The sequence below is a fragment of the Triturus cristatus genome, chromosome 3_1 (genome assembly GCF_964204655.1).
Source record: "Triturus cristatus chromosome 3_1, aTriCri1.1, whole genome shotgun sequence".
Taxonomy (NCBI): domain Eukaryota; kingdom Metazoa; phylum Chordata; class Amphibia; order Caudata; family Salamandridae; genus Triturus; species Triturus cristatus.
Window position 1 is genome coordinate 710271218 of NC_140583.1, and position 18204 is coordinate 710289421.

The following is an 18204-nucleotide window of genomic DNA, read 5'->3' on the forward strand; positions in this document are numbered from 1 at the left end:
CCTGCAGATCGGACAGCCCCGGCTCGTCTCTCAGTCTCACCGGACTGTTACAGGGAGCAGCAGTCGGCGCTCCAGTCCCACCTCCAGCACGGACTTCATAGCTGCCAAGGTTTCAGATTGCTAATGTGTGACATTTTCATATTTTCAATGTAATTATTTATGAGTGACATTCAACAACTATGAGTAACACTTTCTCACCAGTAAAAATCAAGCAATGAAAATGAGTGAAACATATATATCAGAAATTACAGCCATTTGAGCAACGAAAAACTCTACAATCATCTTAAACTATTGCAAAGCACCAGAAATGGAAGGGCACTATCTGACATGAAACACAGACTGCATAGCTGCCACATGTTAAGAGTGCTTATGTGTGACATTTTCAAGGTTTCAGGACACCTATGAATGACATTCAACTACTAAATGTATGACACTATGTTTCGAGCAAAATCAACAAATTAAGTACATGGAAACAGATAAACGTTAAGAAATGACACTTATTTGAGAAAGGACAAGTTATGAAAAGAACTTGGAACTGCTGCAAAACACCTGATCCTACTGTAAAACGATTATATACCCACAAACTACTCACATCTTACATGATTTTACACTTGTAATCATTACTGCTTCTTGCAAAGCCACAGACAAATTGGTTGCATTTGACAGTGTAAAATTGACAGATCATGTTTGGCTACGGAACACCTTATCGTACTTAGTTCAGCAACTCAACTCATTTTCTTATTGCAATCTGAACCTTATTGCGTGCTCTCTTCCTAAACACAAACATCACTGCACTGATTCTAGTGTTTCGCGCCGTAGTGTTACAGGCCACTTACCAATGGGAAAATCCTGCCTGGGGCTGTAGTTTCTAAGCTGCAGTGGCAAACTCACTGCTGACAGCTGCTCTGCTCAGCTGTTCACAGACAGTGCTGTGCTCGAGTCTGTGGGGCAGTCCATACACCACGGTGCTCTGACCCGGGCAGAAAGGGCAATGCTCTCAGCAGCAGAACTGCAGTGTGCGCGGTGGGTGTCTTTTAAAAACAGCGCTCACCGTAACGTACTTTATTTTGCCAAGGCCCTACCAGGGTCGCAGCAATGTCTTCCTGGGGGCCCGGCAGGACATGTAAAAAAAATACCTGATCCTGTCTGGAGTTAGGTTTATGATATTAACAGTTTCCCTCCACTGCGGTGTCGGCTTATAATTGGCACTCATCCCTCATTTATTCACTATATATTTCAGTATTATGGTCCTTCGGACTCATAAATCACTCAGCCTTTTAGGAATAGCGTCAAACTTCTAGAGTGAAATATGGCTGTTTTTAGTAGCACTGTTTAGGGACACATACATTTATCAGAACACAAAAATTGTGAACAAAACAGAAAAAGGAGGAAGACACAGTTATTTGCTTTAAATCCATGTCTTTGAAGAACATGATGATTGCATCCACATTGCAAACTCAGTGCTTCATCTTATCCTCTTAATACATATACTTCTTTACATACATGTGATTGGATGATTGCTAACTAATGAATACAGACACCTGTGTTTGTGTGAAAACTGACATAGATCCTCGTAGTAATAGCAGACAGTGCTGTATCAGATGTTTAGTGCGGTGAATGGGCGCAGTGTACACTAAGCGACAAATGGCATATCGCTCTGTTCAATGTAAGACAGTATAACTGATGGCGACAACACATGTTGTAATAAGTCTTGTGTGGGTCACCTCTTAAAGGCCACACGGTCTAATAAATGGCATTGAAATTAAATTGAAACACTTCAGTATTCCATTGATTGAATGGCATTTCATGCAGTATTCTCATGTTTATGTCCTGAGGGTCAGACGTGTGACTAACATTGACGTAAGTCTGAGACAGTATTAGCTGCCTCAGAGCTCATACAACCTATACTGAGTAACTGTGAGCTGATTACCCCTCAGCCATAGGCTTTTGTCAGTATCCTAACTCACATTCGATCTGTCACTGGTTGTCTGTAAGCCAGTCATGACGTATGGAGGTTTTGCCAATGCATCAAGTCATTAGCTCCTTTCATTGGTGCCAGCAATTGTAAATAATGATCCACATTTAGTACCTTACAACAGGATACCGTCTGAAATACGCGCACCCTTTTCACCTTTCATTGTTTACTCTGCACTCAGGTCCCCGAGCCCAGTTGCAGTGCAACCTTTAAAAGTGCATTTTTGTACGGAGCTTTTCTTGAATTTTCGTTACTAACATCATTATTACACGACCAAAGTCATGCGCCATCGCTGACGGAGCCAGCCAGTCTGTGGAGGCATGCATGAGTGCACTGAAAGGAGCCTGCCCTACCCTGACAATAAACGAGATTTATTTATATTCTAACAGTTACCGGCCGGCGGCTGCTTATTTATTTAAATTATAACTAACGAAACAAAAGCGGAGCATTCCCTGCTCTACTTACTTTTTTGCTGCAATTTAAAGCTTCGGTAAAGTGCACTTGTGGCCGCAATCAGAAGTATGACTCCGATTCTCCCACGGGCGGGCCGCAGAACGCCGGGCGGGAGGGCATTCAGTGCGGTTCACCTCTACACAGCCTATAAAGTTAAGAGCATAAAATGGTTGTCTCACAGGGATCTATTCTATCTATCCCCGCTTCTTTTTACCCTTCAAAAACGATAAAAGCTGTTTGGCATGAAATCTCAAGTCGGCCTGGAAACGTGCGTGCAGCTGCATTCGCAAGCATTTCCGCTTGCACTTCATACACGTGTGCAGCGCAGCGCCGCCCCCAAAATAGTGCCGCCTGGGGCGGACCGCCCCCACCGCCCCCCCCTAGCTACGCCCCTGCATACATTGGCTTCCTGTGGCCAAACGCTATGACTTCAAGTTGGGATGTACCATCTTCAAAGCCCTCTCTGGTAGTAGTCCAGCATTTATTTCTTCTAGGATCCAGCGTTATACTCCTTCTCGGGACCTGCAGCCCTCCCATTTGAATCTGCTGGCTACTCCATCATTCAAACGCAAGAAATATGGGGGGGGCTAAGATTCGCAGTATTGGCCCCGCAATTTTGGAACTCGCTTCCTGTGGAGTTGAGGTCTGTGACCTCTTATACACAGTTTAGGAAACAGTTTAAGACCTGGCTCTTCTACAAGGCGTATGACTAAGTTAATTTTCACACTGTTGCAGCCTCCCCCTGACTCCAGCGCCATGAAACCGTTTGGTGTACGTCGCTCAACAAGCATCTTTAACATAACAGAACAGAGAGCTATGGTGAACATGCTCAAAGGTATGAAAGGGATATACATTTTTCAAGACGATATAGTGATCCATGCTCCTGACATATGTGCTCATGATCTCATCCTCAAAGAGGTTCAGAGCAGATTTCAGTGTAGAGGTGTGGTGCTCAGGTGGGACAAAGGTGAGTTTCTCATGAACCAGGTGGAATATCTGGGTCATCGTATCACTGAACGGGCTGTTGAGCCAAAGCCACGTTTAGTGAAGAGCATTACAAATTCTAAAGCCCCAGTGAACAAACCTAGTCTCAAATCTTTTCTTAGCCTATGCAAATTTTACTCCAGATTTATCAAGGATTATGCTCAAAGTTGCGGCCTCTTTCCAGCATGTTGAGAAGAGGTGTTGTATTTGACTGGAACCAAGAGTGTCATAGTGTATTTGAATGCGTGAAAGAGCAGCTGTCTTGGCTGAAGGTATTAAAGAACTACGATCCAGACCTCAATGTGTATTAACAGTAGATGCAAGCAATGTGGGGTTGGGTGCTGTACTCAGCCAGGTGAAGAACTCTGAAATCTACACGCTTGGATATGCATCTCGGGTGTTGTCTGACACAGAAAAACAATAATCTGTAATTGAGAAATAATTGTTGGCTTGTTGATGGGGGGGGGACATGAAATTTTGGAACTTTATTTGGGGAACGCGTTTTGTTATTCAAGCAGACCACAAACCGCTAATTTACATTTTGAGTTAAAAAAACTCAAAAGGGTTCACCCTTGTATTGCACATCTTTCCACTAAATTGTTACAATTTGATTTTGCCACTGAGTATATTCCTCACTCTAAAAATGGGTGTGCTGATTTTCTTGTCACGCTTATCAGCTGGAGTGAAGATTTCAAGAAGTTATCTTATGATGAGGACAAAGAAAATTCAGATTTTTCACAGCTTGGGTGGGTAGAAAATCATGATTTTATTAAAGACACGGAGGCTGATATTATGCATGTTTCTTTAATTGCAGCTCACAGCAGCAACAGCAACACCAAACAATGTAAAGAATTTAGAACATTTGTTTAACATTCCAAAGTCCATATAATCCTGTGACAGCCAGCCATACTCCTTCTATAAGCTGCGAACAAGTCAAAAGATTTACTCCATTTCCAAAACTTTATAACGTAAGAGAAGAAATCCAGAGAACGAAAAGAATCTCATCCGTAGATTACTTCTTCACATCACCACCTGAAATTCAAGAACAAAAAATATATCAATGAGAGGGAAAAAAAAACAGAGAGGGATATCAGCCTCCGTGTCTTTAATAAAATCATGATTTTCTACCCACCCAAGCTGTGGAAAATCCACAGGCATAAAATAAAACTTCTTAAACACAGAGTCAGAAGACCAGTCCGCCGCAGCTAAAAAGACTGATAAACCGCCACCCAAGATGAAGGCCTTAGAGGCCATTGCCCCTCTTGCAGAATGAGCGCCAAATTAATTTAAATCGATCCCCGCTCTATTCATGACCTCTTTGACCCAACGAGACTAGGTGGGGGTAGATACAGCTTTATGTGGAAACTTGAAGGAAATGATTAGTTGTGTTTCCGAAATATTCCTAAGGGATTCAGTCCTCCTTTCATACTCACGTATACATCTCACAACACACAGCTTTCTACAATCATCAAAACTCGGATAGAAAATTGATCGAGACATAGTCTTGGTTCTTTTAGAAATAAACTCCTTCAGGAACAAAACGACGTCCTGTGATCTCTAAAGCTTTCACGTCTGAAACTCTCCTGAAGGAAACTAAACACAGTAACATAACCAGTTTCAAGGAAAGATCTCTGAGACTTAGAAATTCATTTTCGTACCAACTTGCCAACTCCTTCAATACGATGTCAACGTCCCAAAGAGATGAATACTTTGCCCCAGGAGGGGCTTTGATTCTTACGCTTCTTAAGAGTCTCCTAACTACATCATGCTGACCGATAGGAATGCTATCTACCAGTTCATGACCAGCTGAAATTGCTGACCTACCAATATTAACGGTACTATAAAATCTTCCTTTAAGGAAGATCTCTGACAAATAGTTAACAACTTCAACTAAAGGAGCCGATACTGGATCCAAATTCCTCGAAGAACACTAACAAATCCATCTGCCCCATGCCAACCTGTATGCCTTAGAGGTCCCTGGGGCCCATGATTCTTTAATGAGTTTTGAAGCTTCCGGAGATAAGCCTGACATTTGCCATGCTCTCCCGAAATCAACCAAGCCATTAGGTTTAAATGTCCCTGAAGAACTAAGTTGTGAAAATCTCCTACTGCGTTGGTTAGTAGATCCGGAACATTCGGCAGAAGTACTGGGTCTGCAATCAACATCTCCATAACATCTGGCTCATTTACTTTAAATGAGCCTGCCAGCAGCTCCAGATAATTAATATGCATTTGGCTCTCTTTCCCTGTCCATTTTTCCCCGGTAGTCAAAGATCCGCAGCTCGCTCCCCATCCCTAAAGGCTCGCATCTGATTCTATGATCATATCTGGACTCGGTCCAAAGATTGCCTTGCCGTTCCAAGCCACAAGATTCTCTAACCACCAAGTTAGTTCTTCTTTGGACTCTGAGTCTAATAGGATTTTCTGAGAATAGCTCACTCCCCTGTTCAGGTATAAGGTTCTCATTCTCTGTAGAGCACGGTAGTGAAGGGGAGCTGGGAAGATCACCTGAATAGAAGCCGTAAGAAGTCCTATAACCCTCGCAACCTGTCTCAGGGGAACCCAAACACATGCTAGTAATCTTCGCACCTCTCTGCGAATCTTCCTGACTTTTTCCATCGGTAATTTCAAGACACAATCCAAGGTCGAGATGTGAAAACCAAGAAATACAGTCTCCTGACTGGGTACTAGACAAGATTTCTTTATATTTATTATGAAACCCAGATCTTCTATAACCCTGACTGCAAGAGTCGTGTGTTCCTGAGCTTGAACCTTGTCTACTGACATTATGAGAATGTCGTCCAGGTAAATTGTTAGTCTTATTCCCCTTGACCGTAACCAAGTAGCTATGGGTCGCATCACTTTTGTGAAGCACCAAGGGGCAGAAGTCAAACCAAAGGGAAGGCTCTTGAACCTCCACATGGTCCCTTTCCAAAGGAATTTCAAGAAATCTCTTTGATGTACGCAAACATGAATATTCAGATAAGCATCTTTCAGATCCAGGCGAGTCAACCAATCTCCTTTCCTTAATACATCTCTCAGCATGTGAATACCTTCCATTTTGAAATGGTCGTATTCTACCCATTCTTTCACATCCTTCAGGTTTATTACAGGCCTCATTGTTTTGTCTTTTTTCTCTACCAAAAAAAGATTGCTTACAAACCCAGCACATGAATTCTCTGCCTTTTCTATGGCACCTTTGGTTTCCAATTCTAACACCTCCTGACTTACCAATTCTTCTTGTTTCTTTTGCGAATCTTAGAAGAGGAGGTCTCCTTACCTGAATCGGTTTGGTGACAAAATCTATTTGGTAACCTGACACGGTTTGTAATACCCAAGGGTCCGAGGTAATTTCTTTCCATCTGTCCAAGAACAGAGCAAGTCTTCCACCCACCTTTACAAGGGAAGATAAATGGTTGTTTAGAAAACATACCTTGGTATCTTGATCTTCTTTCGCCTCTAAAGCGACCTCTACCTCCTCTCTGTCTCTGAGGATAGAATCCTGGGAAATTTGAGCTTGATTGGTAACTTCCACCCCTAAAGCCACCTCTTGAGAAGGAGCCTCTTAAAATACCAGATGCGCGGCCGGGGAATCGGCCCCGCATCCTCCCGGCCGTGCCAAAAACTCTCCTAATGTCCTTCTGAACCTTTGGGATAGAGTTAAAGGCTCCTGCGTATTTTGCCATTTCTTTTACAAACTCTTCACCAAAGAGTAAGCCATTTGCTGAATGTCCAGACTCTTTTCCAGCAAGATCTGCCAATTTTGGGTCTATTTTCATTAGAAGACTCTTTCTCCTCTCGATACAGAGGGAAGCATTAGCATTTCCCAATAAGCAGATTGCCCTTTGGACCCATTGACGTAAGTCCTCTACATTTATTATGCCCTGTTGAGTATATGCCTCCTCGCAGATATCAAAAATTTTAGTCAAGGGGCCAAAGACATCAAGGAGTCGGTCTTGGCACCCCTTTAATCCCTTATCAAGGCCCCTTCTTGGATCTCTACCCATTTTATTTAAAAAGGTGAGTATCTTAGGGTCTAGTTTGGGTGCGAACGCGAGCTTGGTGGCTAGTGATGGTCTAGGACACTCTGATCTCAAACGTGTCCTGACCTCTTTAGCCATTTCTTTGCGAATCCAATACTCTACGTATTGAGCCACATGTTTAGCCGGCACCCATTGTGGAGAGAGTGGGTGTTGGATTGTATTGGGGTCAAACATTAGTTCACCAAAAGGATCAATAACTTGACCTTAAGAATCTGTGTCTATATCTTTCTTAACCTTTTTGTAAGGGGTGTCATCCTCATCCGAGGATCCAAAATCTGAAGAACATGAGATTACAATATCCCCGCTACTCGAGGATTCGTCACAAACGATTGCCCTGTGATCACCTTTTTTGGCCTTTATAGCCTCAGTCATACTGGCCTTTATAGCCTCTTTCATGGACTCTGTTAGACCTGTCAGCCCTTTGGGTGGTCCCTCCTCATCATTATTTATTTTGTCCCACTTTTGCCTCAAACCCTGTTAGAATTTTTCCTTTTTGGGAACCACCAGACTTTTTAGTGTTGATGCAGATTCAGGGAGCCATTTTATCTACCCCTGGAACTTCTGTCTGAGGGCCTGGAGCACAAAATGGTGGCCACCTGTGACATCATCAGCACCCACTGGGACCTACTAGAACCTTCTGCAACATTCTGGAGCCCTGTGACAGTTGGAGGCGGTTTAGAATGTTGGGAAGCTAAGACAGAGAGTTGGCAGTTGGAGCTGGCAGTTGGCACCTGACTGGTGAGGAGAGAGCAGCAGAAACCTGAAGGAGGAAGGAGTGAGGCAGCAGGAGTGGAAACTTGTGCCTGGAGTGGGGTCCATAAACCCACCCTTGATACTAGTCCCTACTGACTGAGCCCAGCCTGGAGCCCTGTGTGGGAAGAAGCAAGAAAAACCATCTTAAGGACCTGGACAGCAGGAACAGGCCTTAGAAGCAAAGAACAGCAAAGTCCTGACCTGATTATTGGTTTTCCTGGAGTCCGACGTCGAGAAGCCTAGAGACCCGGAGCCCGAGGTGGAGAAGCGGCGCTGACTGGAAAAGCAGACGTCGTACCCGGAGCCGCCGGAGGTCGAGAGAGGGCGCCGACGGAGGTCGTAGAGAGTACCAGAGGTCGAGGAGGAAGTCACCCGAGGTCGAGTGAGCGGCGTCGACGGGGGAGTGAAGTCCGCCCTCCGGAGTCGCCGGAGACCGAGGTGAAGCGTGCCGGAGGTCGGGAGTGGAGGTCGCACTCCGGAGTCGCCGGAACCTGAGGAGAGGAGCACCGGAGGTCGGGAGTGAGGTCGCACTCCGGAGTCGCCGGAACCTGAGGAGGGGAGCACCGGAGGTCGGGAGTGGGGATCGCACTCCGGAGCCGCCGGAAGTCGACATCGAGCCAAGGCCGGCCGACGTCATCGAACCTGAGGTCGCCATCGGACCGGAGCCGCACGAAGTCGACATCGAGCCAAGACTGCCCGACGTCATCGAACCGGAGGTCGAGATCGAGCCGAGGCCGCCGACATCGAACCGGAACCGCCTACCGGCGTCGTCAAGAACTGACATTGTGCCGAGGCCGCCGACATCGAACCGGAACCGCCTCACGGCGTCGACACGACTCCAGCGGCGTCGGAGCTTCAGAAAAAGGGCAGTAAGTGGAATAGAGGGCGCCTAAGGCCCTGTGGAATCCTGAGAGACTACCCTAGGGGCTAGAGAGGTGCTGGAACCAGCTTGATTGTGCCAGGGGTGAGCTGAGACTAATTCAGAGGGGTTGTGTAGAGTGAGGGAGCCAGGTCTCTAGAATTCCCCCCCTTGATCTACCTCAGTTTAGGCCTCAGCCTTGTCCAAGCCAGGGAGTAGACACCCTCAAGCCATCCATCTAACCACAAGCTGTGACTGGGCCAAATCAGCCCATAGAAATCTAAATGTGATCTGATTCCATAAGTGTCACTGTCAGCTTTTAATTATTTATTGAGAGCACTGTATTTATTGTATTTAACCTATTTATTGCTTCACTGTATTTATTGTTCCACAGTATTTATTGTCGTACAATATTTATTGGCTTGCAGTATTTATTGCCTCATAATATTTAATTGCCTGTATGTAATGCACTTATATTTATGCCTTAATTATTTATGATCTCCCCTATTTATTGTATCATTAAGACAGTATTTATTTGACGTACCCTTCCACAGAAAAAGCCTTGTATATGGTGATTGTGTTATTATTTATTTAATCAGCAACTAAGAGAAAAAGAAGATAAACAGAGATATTTTCATAATTTTTACGGTGTAGAGTCGTTTTTGGAACGGATGCACGCATGGTTATTGTATGGGTATGACGTATGCTTAGCACGGTGCCTGATTCCTGACCACTCGAGCCAAGCTACCACTGTGTATGTCTGGAGAGACCCCGTTACCACCACCCTTTCCGGTGTGGGAGTGGAGTAATTTCCAACAGACTCTTTTTGAATTTTACCCTCAATGCCTTTCAAGTTAAAGGCAGCCTCATTAAAATTATCCTTTTTTGAGGACATATGTTTTCTTTTGCGGGGCACTTTCTTGCCCGAACCACTTGCATGAGATTCTTCGCAAACTTCCTCCACAGACCAACATTGTTCCTCATTAGGAATACCTTTGTCAAACCTGTCCTCTAATTTATTTACACAATCATCTAGTTTTTTCTCAAGTTGTAAGGCTAGAACAGACATAGCCTGATCTACATAACCCATAACTTTTAAATCCAGGGCATCATGGTTATCCTTGTTATTTTCCATCTTTGAAAACTAAAACGAAAGCCCCTATAATTGTTAAAGTCAAAAGCCGAATAAATACAATCCTACTTAAAATATTAATTTTGCGGTAAAAAATCAGTAAGAATATATTGAATCGCTTTTCTCACTGTGTTCTCAGATGAAGCCAAGTTGACAGTTAAACTGATCCTTGTCTGACAAGAAATAAACAATTGGGTTCTGCCACTTTTGCTTGTCCAAAAGATGGCTGCCACAAAGTAATAGAGAAAAGGAAGGAAAGACCAATTCAAAATGGCTGTTGCATCATGTGATGCATGTACGGTAGCCTATGAGGATCAAAATCTATTCAAACCGAAGGAGGTGATGAGGTAAATTATTTTGGTTGTTTGATATTGTATATATTCTTATTTTAATACGTAAGGTTTATTAAACAAATGCACTTGTGTAAGAAAGCGGTTTTAATTGTGGGATTGAGGCATAATTCATTTACACAGTTACATGTTGAAACGCGCGTTGAAAATAATTAAATAATTGAATGGGAGATTCAGGCAGTTGCTGCGTGATCATGGCCATGCACGAGGCACGGAAAGCCGAAAAAGTGGCGGAATCTGTGTCCTCGGCATGCTCTCGGCATTCAAAATATTCATTGTTTTACTAAACTTTCAAACAGAAGCTCTTGCTCCCTTGTCTAAGATCTTCCAGAGTGGGTGCGCAACGGTGAAACGAAGAAAAGGAAGCGCGAGCGAGAGTCGAGTAAACAGTCTCCCTCGCGCTCATCTGTGAAATACTTTAAACGAGTTCCGGAATTACTCTATAAGAAGAATAAGGGAGGTACCGAAATTGAGCAATAATAAAAGGCAGCACCCTAACAAGGAAATTACGAATTATTCAGTCCCAAAGGTTCACTTAAAACATTAAACCAAGAGTTGTCATACAAAACAAGAAATGAATCATTAAAACAAGTCGTACAAGGCAAGAAAACCACAGTTTGTAAATAACTGCAATCACAAGGTAGTTTAAAATTATCCCAAACAATTTAAATGAAGAACAAAATGAGAGCGAACTTATCTTATCTGTGAGCAGCAAGAAAGAAAGGAGTATGGCTGGCTCTCACAGGATTATATGGACTTTGGAATGTTAAACAAACGTTCTAAATTCTTTACATTGTTTGGTGTTGCTGCTGTGAGTTGCAATTAAAGAAACATGCATAATATTGGCCTCCGTGCCTTGCCATAAAATTGTATTGTGGCATCCATTGATTTACGTTTGAGTGGTGCTTTTTTCTAAAAAGGATTGGAGGGATGCTCTGAAGTAGGACTTCAGGCTTGTCACTCGTGAAGCACATTGAAGCTGGTTGGCCTAAGGAGAGGAATATAGATTTTGATCTCAAAACCTTTGTCACAGTTGCAGATGAGTTGTCTTTTGAGGATGGGTTGCTGTTGAGAGCAGACAAGTTTGTTCCCCAGGTGACATTGAGGAAAAAAGTTATTGTACGGTCAGATGATGGACATCTGGGGGCTATCATGACGAAGAGAAGAGTACGCATATCTTTCTGATGGACAGCTATGGATCAGGAGATTGATTTGATACTAAAGAATTGTGTCACATGCTCCAGTTGTGACAAATCATTTAAGATAAGAACTCCTCCTCTTAGTCCTATTGAATTGCCCACAGGTCCCTGGGACAAGGTAGGGATTGATATTGTCGGACCGTTTTATGCTTTAAACAGTACATCTAGGTTTGCTGTAGTTTCTGATGGACTATTACAGTACGTAGCCAGAAGTAAAGTTCGCCAATGAAGTAACTTCGAAAGTAGTTGTTGAATTCATGAAAGAAGTATTTCTCAAGGAAGGATTTCCTGCAACGTTAGTTCCAGATAATGGTTCTCAGTCTATCTCTGATGAATTTAGAACATTTTTTGAGACCAGTGGCATTAAACATCTTAGAAGTTCTCTTTATCACCCCCAAACTAATGGTCTAGTAGAAAGAATGAACAAAATATTAAGAGATTGTATTCAGTGGGCTAAAGTAAACAAATGTATAATTGCCAATGCTGCCAAGAGCATGCTGTGGTTTTATCGCACCACTCCCCACCCGGCAACTGGTGTGAGAAGAGCAACCACATGTTTTTGTCCTGCTTGGATGAACAAATGGGTATGGCCTAAGCAGAGTCAGGTTCCTGTTGAGATTGTCAAAAAAGGCTTTCTTCTTATCAGGAGAAACAAAAATAAAATGTTGATGTGAGAAACAGAGTCTAGGATGTGGAGGTAAAGGTGGGGGATTTTGTTCACATTTGTAAACCTGTTCATGTTAACAAGGGCAAAACTAAGTTTGGTGCCCCATTCAGAGTCATTAAGGTGAATGGCAATAGTGTGCAAGTTGAGAGTGGGCAATGGTGGAACCTTAAGAGAGTGGTTCGGGTTGAAACTGAGCAAAATAATTTGCAGAAGGAGGAGAGTGGAAAAAGAGTTTCATCACATTGTAGTGTGTGGCAAAGATGCTGCAGGCTCAGATGATGCGTCTTCCACTGCTGGTGTCTCAGCTAAGGAGGTGAGATTGAGACACAGCACAGAGTTACTTTTCCCAGCAAGTACTGTGATTTTGTATGAAGTTCTCTGTTGATGTTTTATTCTTGGAGTGTTAGTGTTACTCTGGGGTAATGTCATCTGAAACCACATTTTTATCACAGTGTTTACCTTGCTCTTAGTTGTGGATGTTATTTATGCACCCTTCTTGATAAGGCTATATGTTTTATTTTCTAATTATGATTTTGTTATGCTTGGTTATTTCGCTCTGTTATCTTCTTTGATTTGTTAAAATTATTGTGATATTGTTTAGCGAAAAGCCATGATGTGGTCTGTGTAAGCCGCCTCATGCTGGACATGGAATTGGAATGCGTGTTAAGATTCCATGCTCAGGACGATGACGACAGTTGAAGAGTTGTCCAGCTGCCCAGATGACTTGCTGATACATGGAACAAATAAACAACAAATACAACTTACATGAAGGTCTATGTCGTTCTTCATCACAACAATCTTGTCACATACTAGCGGCCAAAATGAGCTTACTTTTAGTTGTTCTTTTTGAAAAGGAGCTTTGTTGAAAAAAACTCATCTGTCCAGAGGTGTGGACGGAGCTGGGAAATACCAAAATTCACATTCTGGTAAGGCAGCCGTTTGGGCCTTTTAACGATCTTCATAATATGCGTTTACTGTGAAGAGTTTACAAGTCTGTTATAGGGTCGCCTATGGCTGTCTGTAGGTAGAGAGCATTATTTTGTGATGTTCACTTTTTTTAGGGGAATTAGGAATATCCCACAGTCCGCTTGCACGCATGTAGACACAATAATAAAATTGGTATATTTTAACAGTGATTCTCGGGAGGCTTTAGATGAATTCACGGCTGGGAGGCCCTCACAGAAGGGTGCATCATGAACATACTAAATTGTTACTATAAAATCTTCGCAGGCATTGCTGCACAAAGGCTATCAAAGGTCATAAGTACAGTGGTCAGCACTGACCAGAAATGCTTTATCCCTGGCAGACACCCTCATGAACTAATGCACTTGCTTATAGGCACCGTTGATATAGCTAAATCCTTTCATTACCCCTTGATGATAGCTACAGTGGGTTCGGCAAAACCTTTTGACTGAGTTAACTGGGTGTATCTTTGGGGCACCCTATAACTATATAGATATGGTGTATACGCCTATCTTAAGCAGCACTGCGCTCATGTGGCGCTTTTGCAAGAGACACACATCTCCCAGCCAGAAGTTAGTAGATTGCAACAGAGGTGGAGGGGTCAAGTGCTCGCCACAGGCTACTCGGCTTACGTCAGAGGAGCTCTTATTTGGGTACGGCCTGGCACCCATTTTGAATCAGAAGAGGTCGTTATCGATCCCTATGGTAGATACGTATTTGCCATAGGTCGTCTAAATGGGATACACTTGGTTTTATGGTCTATATACGCTCCTAATACAGATTCGGGGGCGTTTTGGCAGACACTGACGGATCTACTTTCATGCTGGTGTCATATTCCTTGGTTACTGGGCGAAGACTTTAATATGGTTTTAGACACAGCACTGGACATTCCCGCCCTTACCGCAGACTGCTGCAACAGCCAACGCTGGAATCTAGAGGAGTGGCTACGAAGGTGGGATCTATCAGATGTATGGAGGGCACTTTACCCACGGGTGCGGCAGTACTCGCACTACTCACATCTGCATAGGTTGCATGTGCGCATAGATCGTTTTGTTGCAAGCGCGCTGTTATTGGCGAGATGCCTCACTGCGACTTACCATGGCAAAATACTTTCCAACCATAGCCCGCACGCGCTGACACTGGGATGTATAGATGGGGGACCAACTGCTCATCTATGGAGGCTCCAGCCTCTGGCACTAGAGGGCCCACCGTTTAGAACAGTGGTGCACACAGCGATAGACACGTACTTTGAACATAATGTGGTGTCAGTCCCAAACGAGGGCATTCTGTGGGATGTGTGCAAGGTGGTGGTCAGGGGGTGTTGTATGGGGCTGAGTTGGAACATCAGGAAGCAGCTAGACAAAGAGGTGAAGCGAATTGAAGACTCGCTGACCCAGCTTGTGGATGCCCTGGCCCAGGGTGCTGATGTGCAGCCCGGAATTGATGTGCAGAGGGCTAAACATGCTGAGGTGCTGGAACGTCTCCTTTGTCTGAATTACTCGTCACATGCTGCACGCACTCATGCGGCGGCTGATAGAGCAGGCAGACTATTAGCGTGCATGAGCAGGCAGGAGTATGCGCAGACACCTATACTGCGGCTACGCACAGTGGTGGGAGCACTGCTCACAACACAGCATGAAATTCATGGTGCGTTCACTGCGCATTACACAAGAGTGTATCAAACGGTGAGTCGCGCAATGTTCGAAGACATAGAATCCTTTCTTGCCCCTCTACCACTCTGTCAGGTCACAGCAGACCAACATAACGAGTTGAGCAAGCCACTCACGCTACTGGAGATTCACAGTGCTATTGGTTCCCTAGCTACAGGCTTATCGGCAGCTCCTGCCCGCAGTCTATGACAATGCACAGGAAATGGGTGTGCTCTTGAGTACGCTCCGTGAGTCTCTGTTGGTGTCCCTGCCCAACCCTCACAGAGATGCGGAGCTGATTGGATCGTACCCCCCCTTTGGCGTTACTCAACACCGACTATAAAGTGTTGGCAAAAATACTAGCGAATAGGTTGGTCCTCCTAGTGCCGCAGTTAGTGCACGCAGACCAAAATGGCTTTGTGCCCACTCGCAGCACATCGTTAAACTTGCGACACTTCTTCCGGGTGGCGCGCTATGCTGGGGCTAGTTGGGCGCGTGCTGGATGCCTTGTGCTTGACCTGGAGAAGGCGTTTGACATCTTAGAATGGAATTTCCTGTTTGCTGCACCGCGCAGGTATGACCTGGGGAGGACTTCCTGGGCCTCATTCAGCTGCTGTACACGCTGCCCACGGCAAGGGTGAAGACAGATCCATACATATCAGCATCGGTCCCCATAGAACGCGGTACAAGGCAGGGCTGTCCGCTTTCCCCACTGTTATTTGTGCTTGCCTTTGAGCCACTGGCTGAGGTGCTACGTCTCATGCAAAATGACTGGGGTATCCTGCTGGGGGATGGCACGCATGCGGTCTCCCTATATGCGGACGACCTGTTAATATATCTCAGGGACGTAATGCAGCCGTGCGGCGCGATTAAAGCTACTTTTATTGAGTTCGCCTCGCTCTCGGGGTTAAAAGTGAACTGGTAGAAGTCATGTCTGTACCCGTTTGTGGAGTCTACTCTTGATACGCACTTGGTGGTCAGTGGCAGGGCTGTGCACTGGCAGACTGGCGCATTCCGATATTTGGGGGTTCTTGTATACAGAGACCCACAGGACCTCCTAGAGGAGGATTTAGTTCACGCTATCACGGCGGTGAGGGCTCAGATGACCTTCTGGGCCACCCTGCCATTGGCCGTTATGGGTAGGATCGCATTGTTAAAAATGGTGGTCTTGCCGCGTCTCCTTTATTATTTCACAAACTTGCCGCTGCACCTTAGGCCGCCCTTTTTTTAAAACACTGGAAGTGGACATGCGACGATTTATATGGCATGGGTCACGGAGCAGAGTATCCTTAGCTAAGATGTATCCGCTGACTGCGCAGGGCAGACTTTCTCTACCCAACATGGAGCAATATTACCTAGCCACGCATCTCCAAAGGGCTGCCTCAGCGCGCGCCACCGCAGAGCAGGTGCCCGTGTTCACCCATCCCCAAATCATCGCACTGTTTCATCCGGGTCGAACGGGAGGCAGCTGCTGGTTAAAGTGGCATATCATTGTTATCGGCGCATTACGCGGCATGTAGTACCATATGCACCGTCGCTCCCTCTATTAGGCACACCCAGGAGGCTAGGGGCTGTAACGAGTGCGGAGTTGGTACGCTGGCGTTCCACAAGGGTCATCGCTCAGCCCCACTCTCTTCAACGTCTACATGAACCCCCTCGCAGCCATCGCACGCCAACACAACCTCAAGATCATCACCTACGCCGACGACACCCAGCTGATCCTCTCCCTCACCAACGACCCGGACACCGCCAGAGCCAGCCTACACGAAGGGATGAAGGATGTCGCCGAATGGATGAAGAACAGCCGCCTGAAACTGAACTCAGACAAGACGGAGGTCCTCATCCTGGGATCATCACCCTCCGCCTGGGACGACTCCTGGTGGCCCCCTGCCCTAGGAGCCACCCTCAAGCCAACGGACCACGCACGCAACCTGGGCTTCATCCTGGACTCCTCCCTTTCGATGGCCAGACAAGTCAACGTCGTCTCGTCTTCATGCTTCAACACCCTGCGCATGCTTCGAAAGATCTTCCGGTGGATCCCCACCGAGACCAGGAAGACGGTCACCCAGGCCCTCGTCACCAGCCGGCTGGACTACGGCAACGTCCTCTACGCCGGCACCACCGCCAAACTCCAGAAAAAACTCCAACGGTTCCAGAGCGCCTCAGCACGACTCATCCTGGACATCCCCTGACACAGCCACATCTCCGGACACCTGAGAGACCTGCACTGGCTCCCCGTCAACAAAAGAATCACGTTCTGACTCCTCACCCACGCACACAAGGCCCTCCATGACCTGGGCCCCAAGCTCCTCAACAACCGCCTGACCTTTCACAAGCCCACCCGCCAGCTCTGCTCCGCCAGCCTCGCCCTCGCCGCCGTTCCACGGATCCACAGAGCCACCGCCGGAGGAAGATCCTTCTCCTACCTGGCAGCCAAGACATGGACCTCCCTCCCCATCCACCTCCGGACAACGCAGGACCACCTCGCCTTCAGGAAGCAACTCAAGACCTGGCTGTTCGAGCAGTAACGTTCCCCCCCCCCCCCTAGCGCCTTGAGACCCCTATGGGTGAGTAGTGCGCTATACAAATGACTCTGATTGATTGATTGATTGATTGACGCATGCACTCACCATGCTATGGGGCGATGTGACGCAGGAGCATCCTACCCACCTAACTGTTCAATACCTGCATGAGCTGGGCACTGGCCGTCACCTGACTAAGTGGTTTGCGGAGGCCCTCAGGATCCACACGTCACATTGTCTGCTGCCCCTTCAAGCCCGCTGGGATGCAGATCTCGGACGACCCACCACTGACAGGGAGTGGGAGAAGATACTCAAGAGTCTCACGCGAATTCCACGCAATGTCAGATTTCGTCTCATTCAGTATTATGTTGTCCATAGAGCCTATCTGACGCCTGACCGCATAAATAGATATTTTGGCCGCACTGACACCGTGTGAGCATGGTGTGAGGAGGCTGACGCGAATTTACTACACATGCTCTGGTCATGCCCTACTATTCAACCGTATTGGGGAACTGTTAGCGACTGTCTAGCCCAGTGCACGGAACGCACTCTGGACTGGTCGTGGGAGGTATGTATTCTGGGATTATTCCCAAGATCCAAAGGACACAAAGTGACTTCTAGGTTCATAGACTTGGGCCTTATAGTCGCCCAGCAT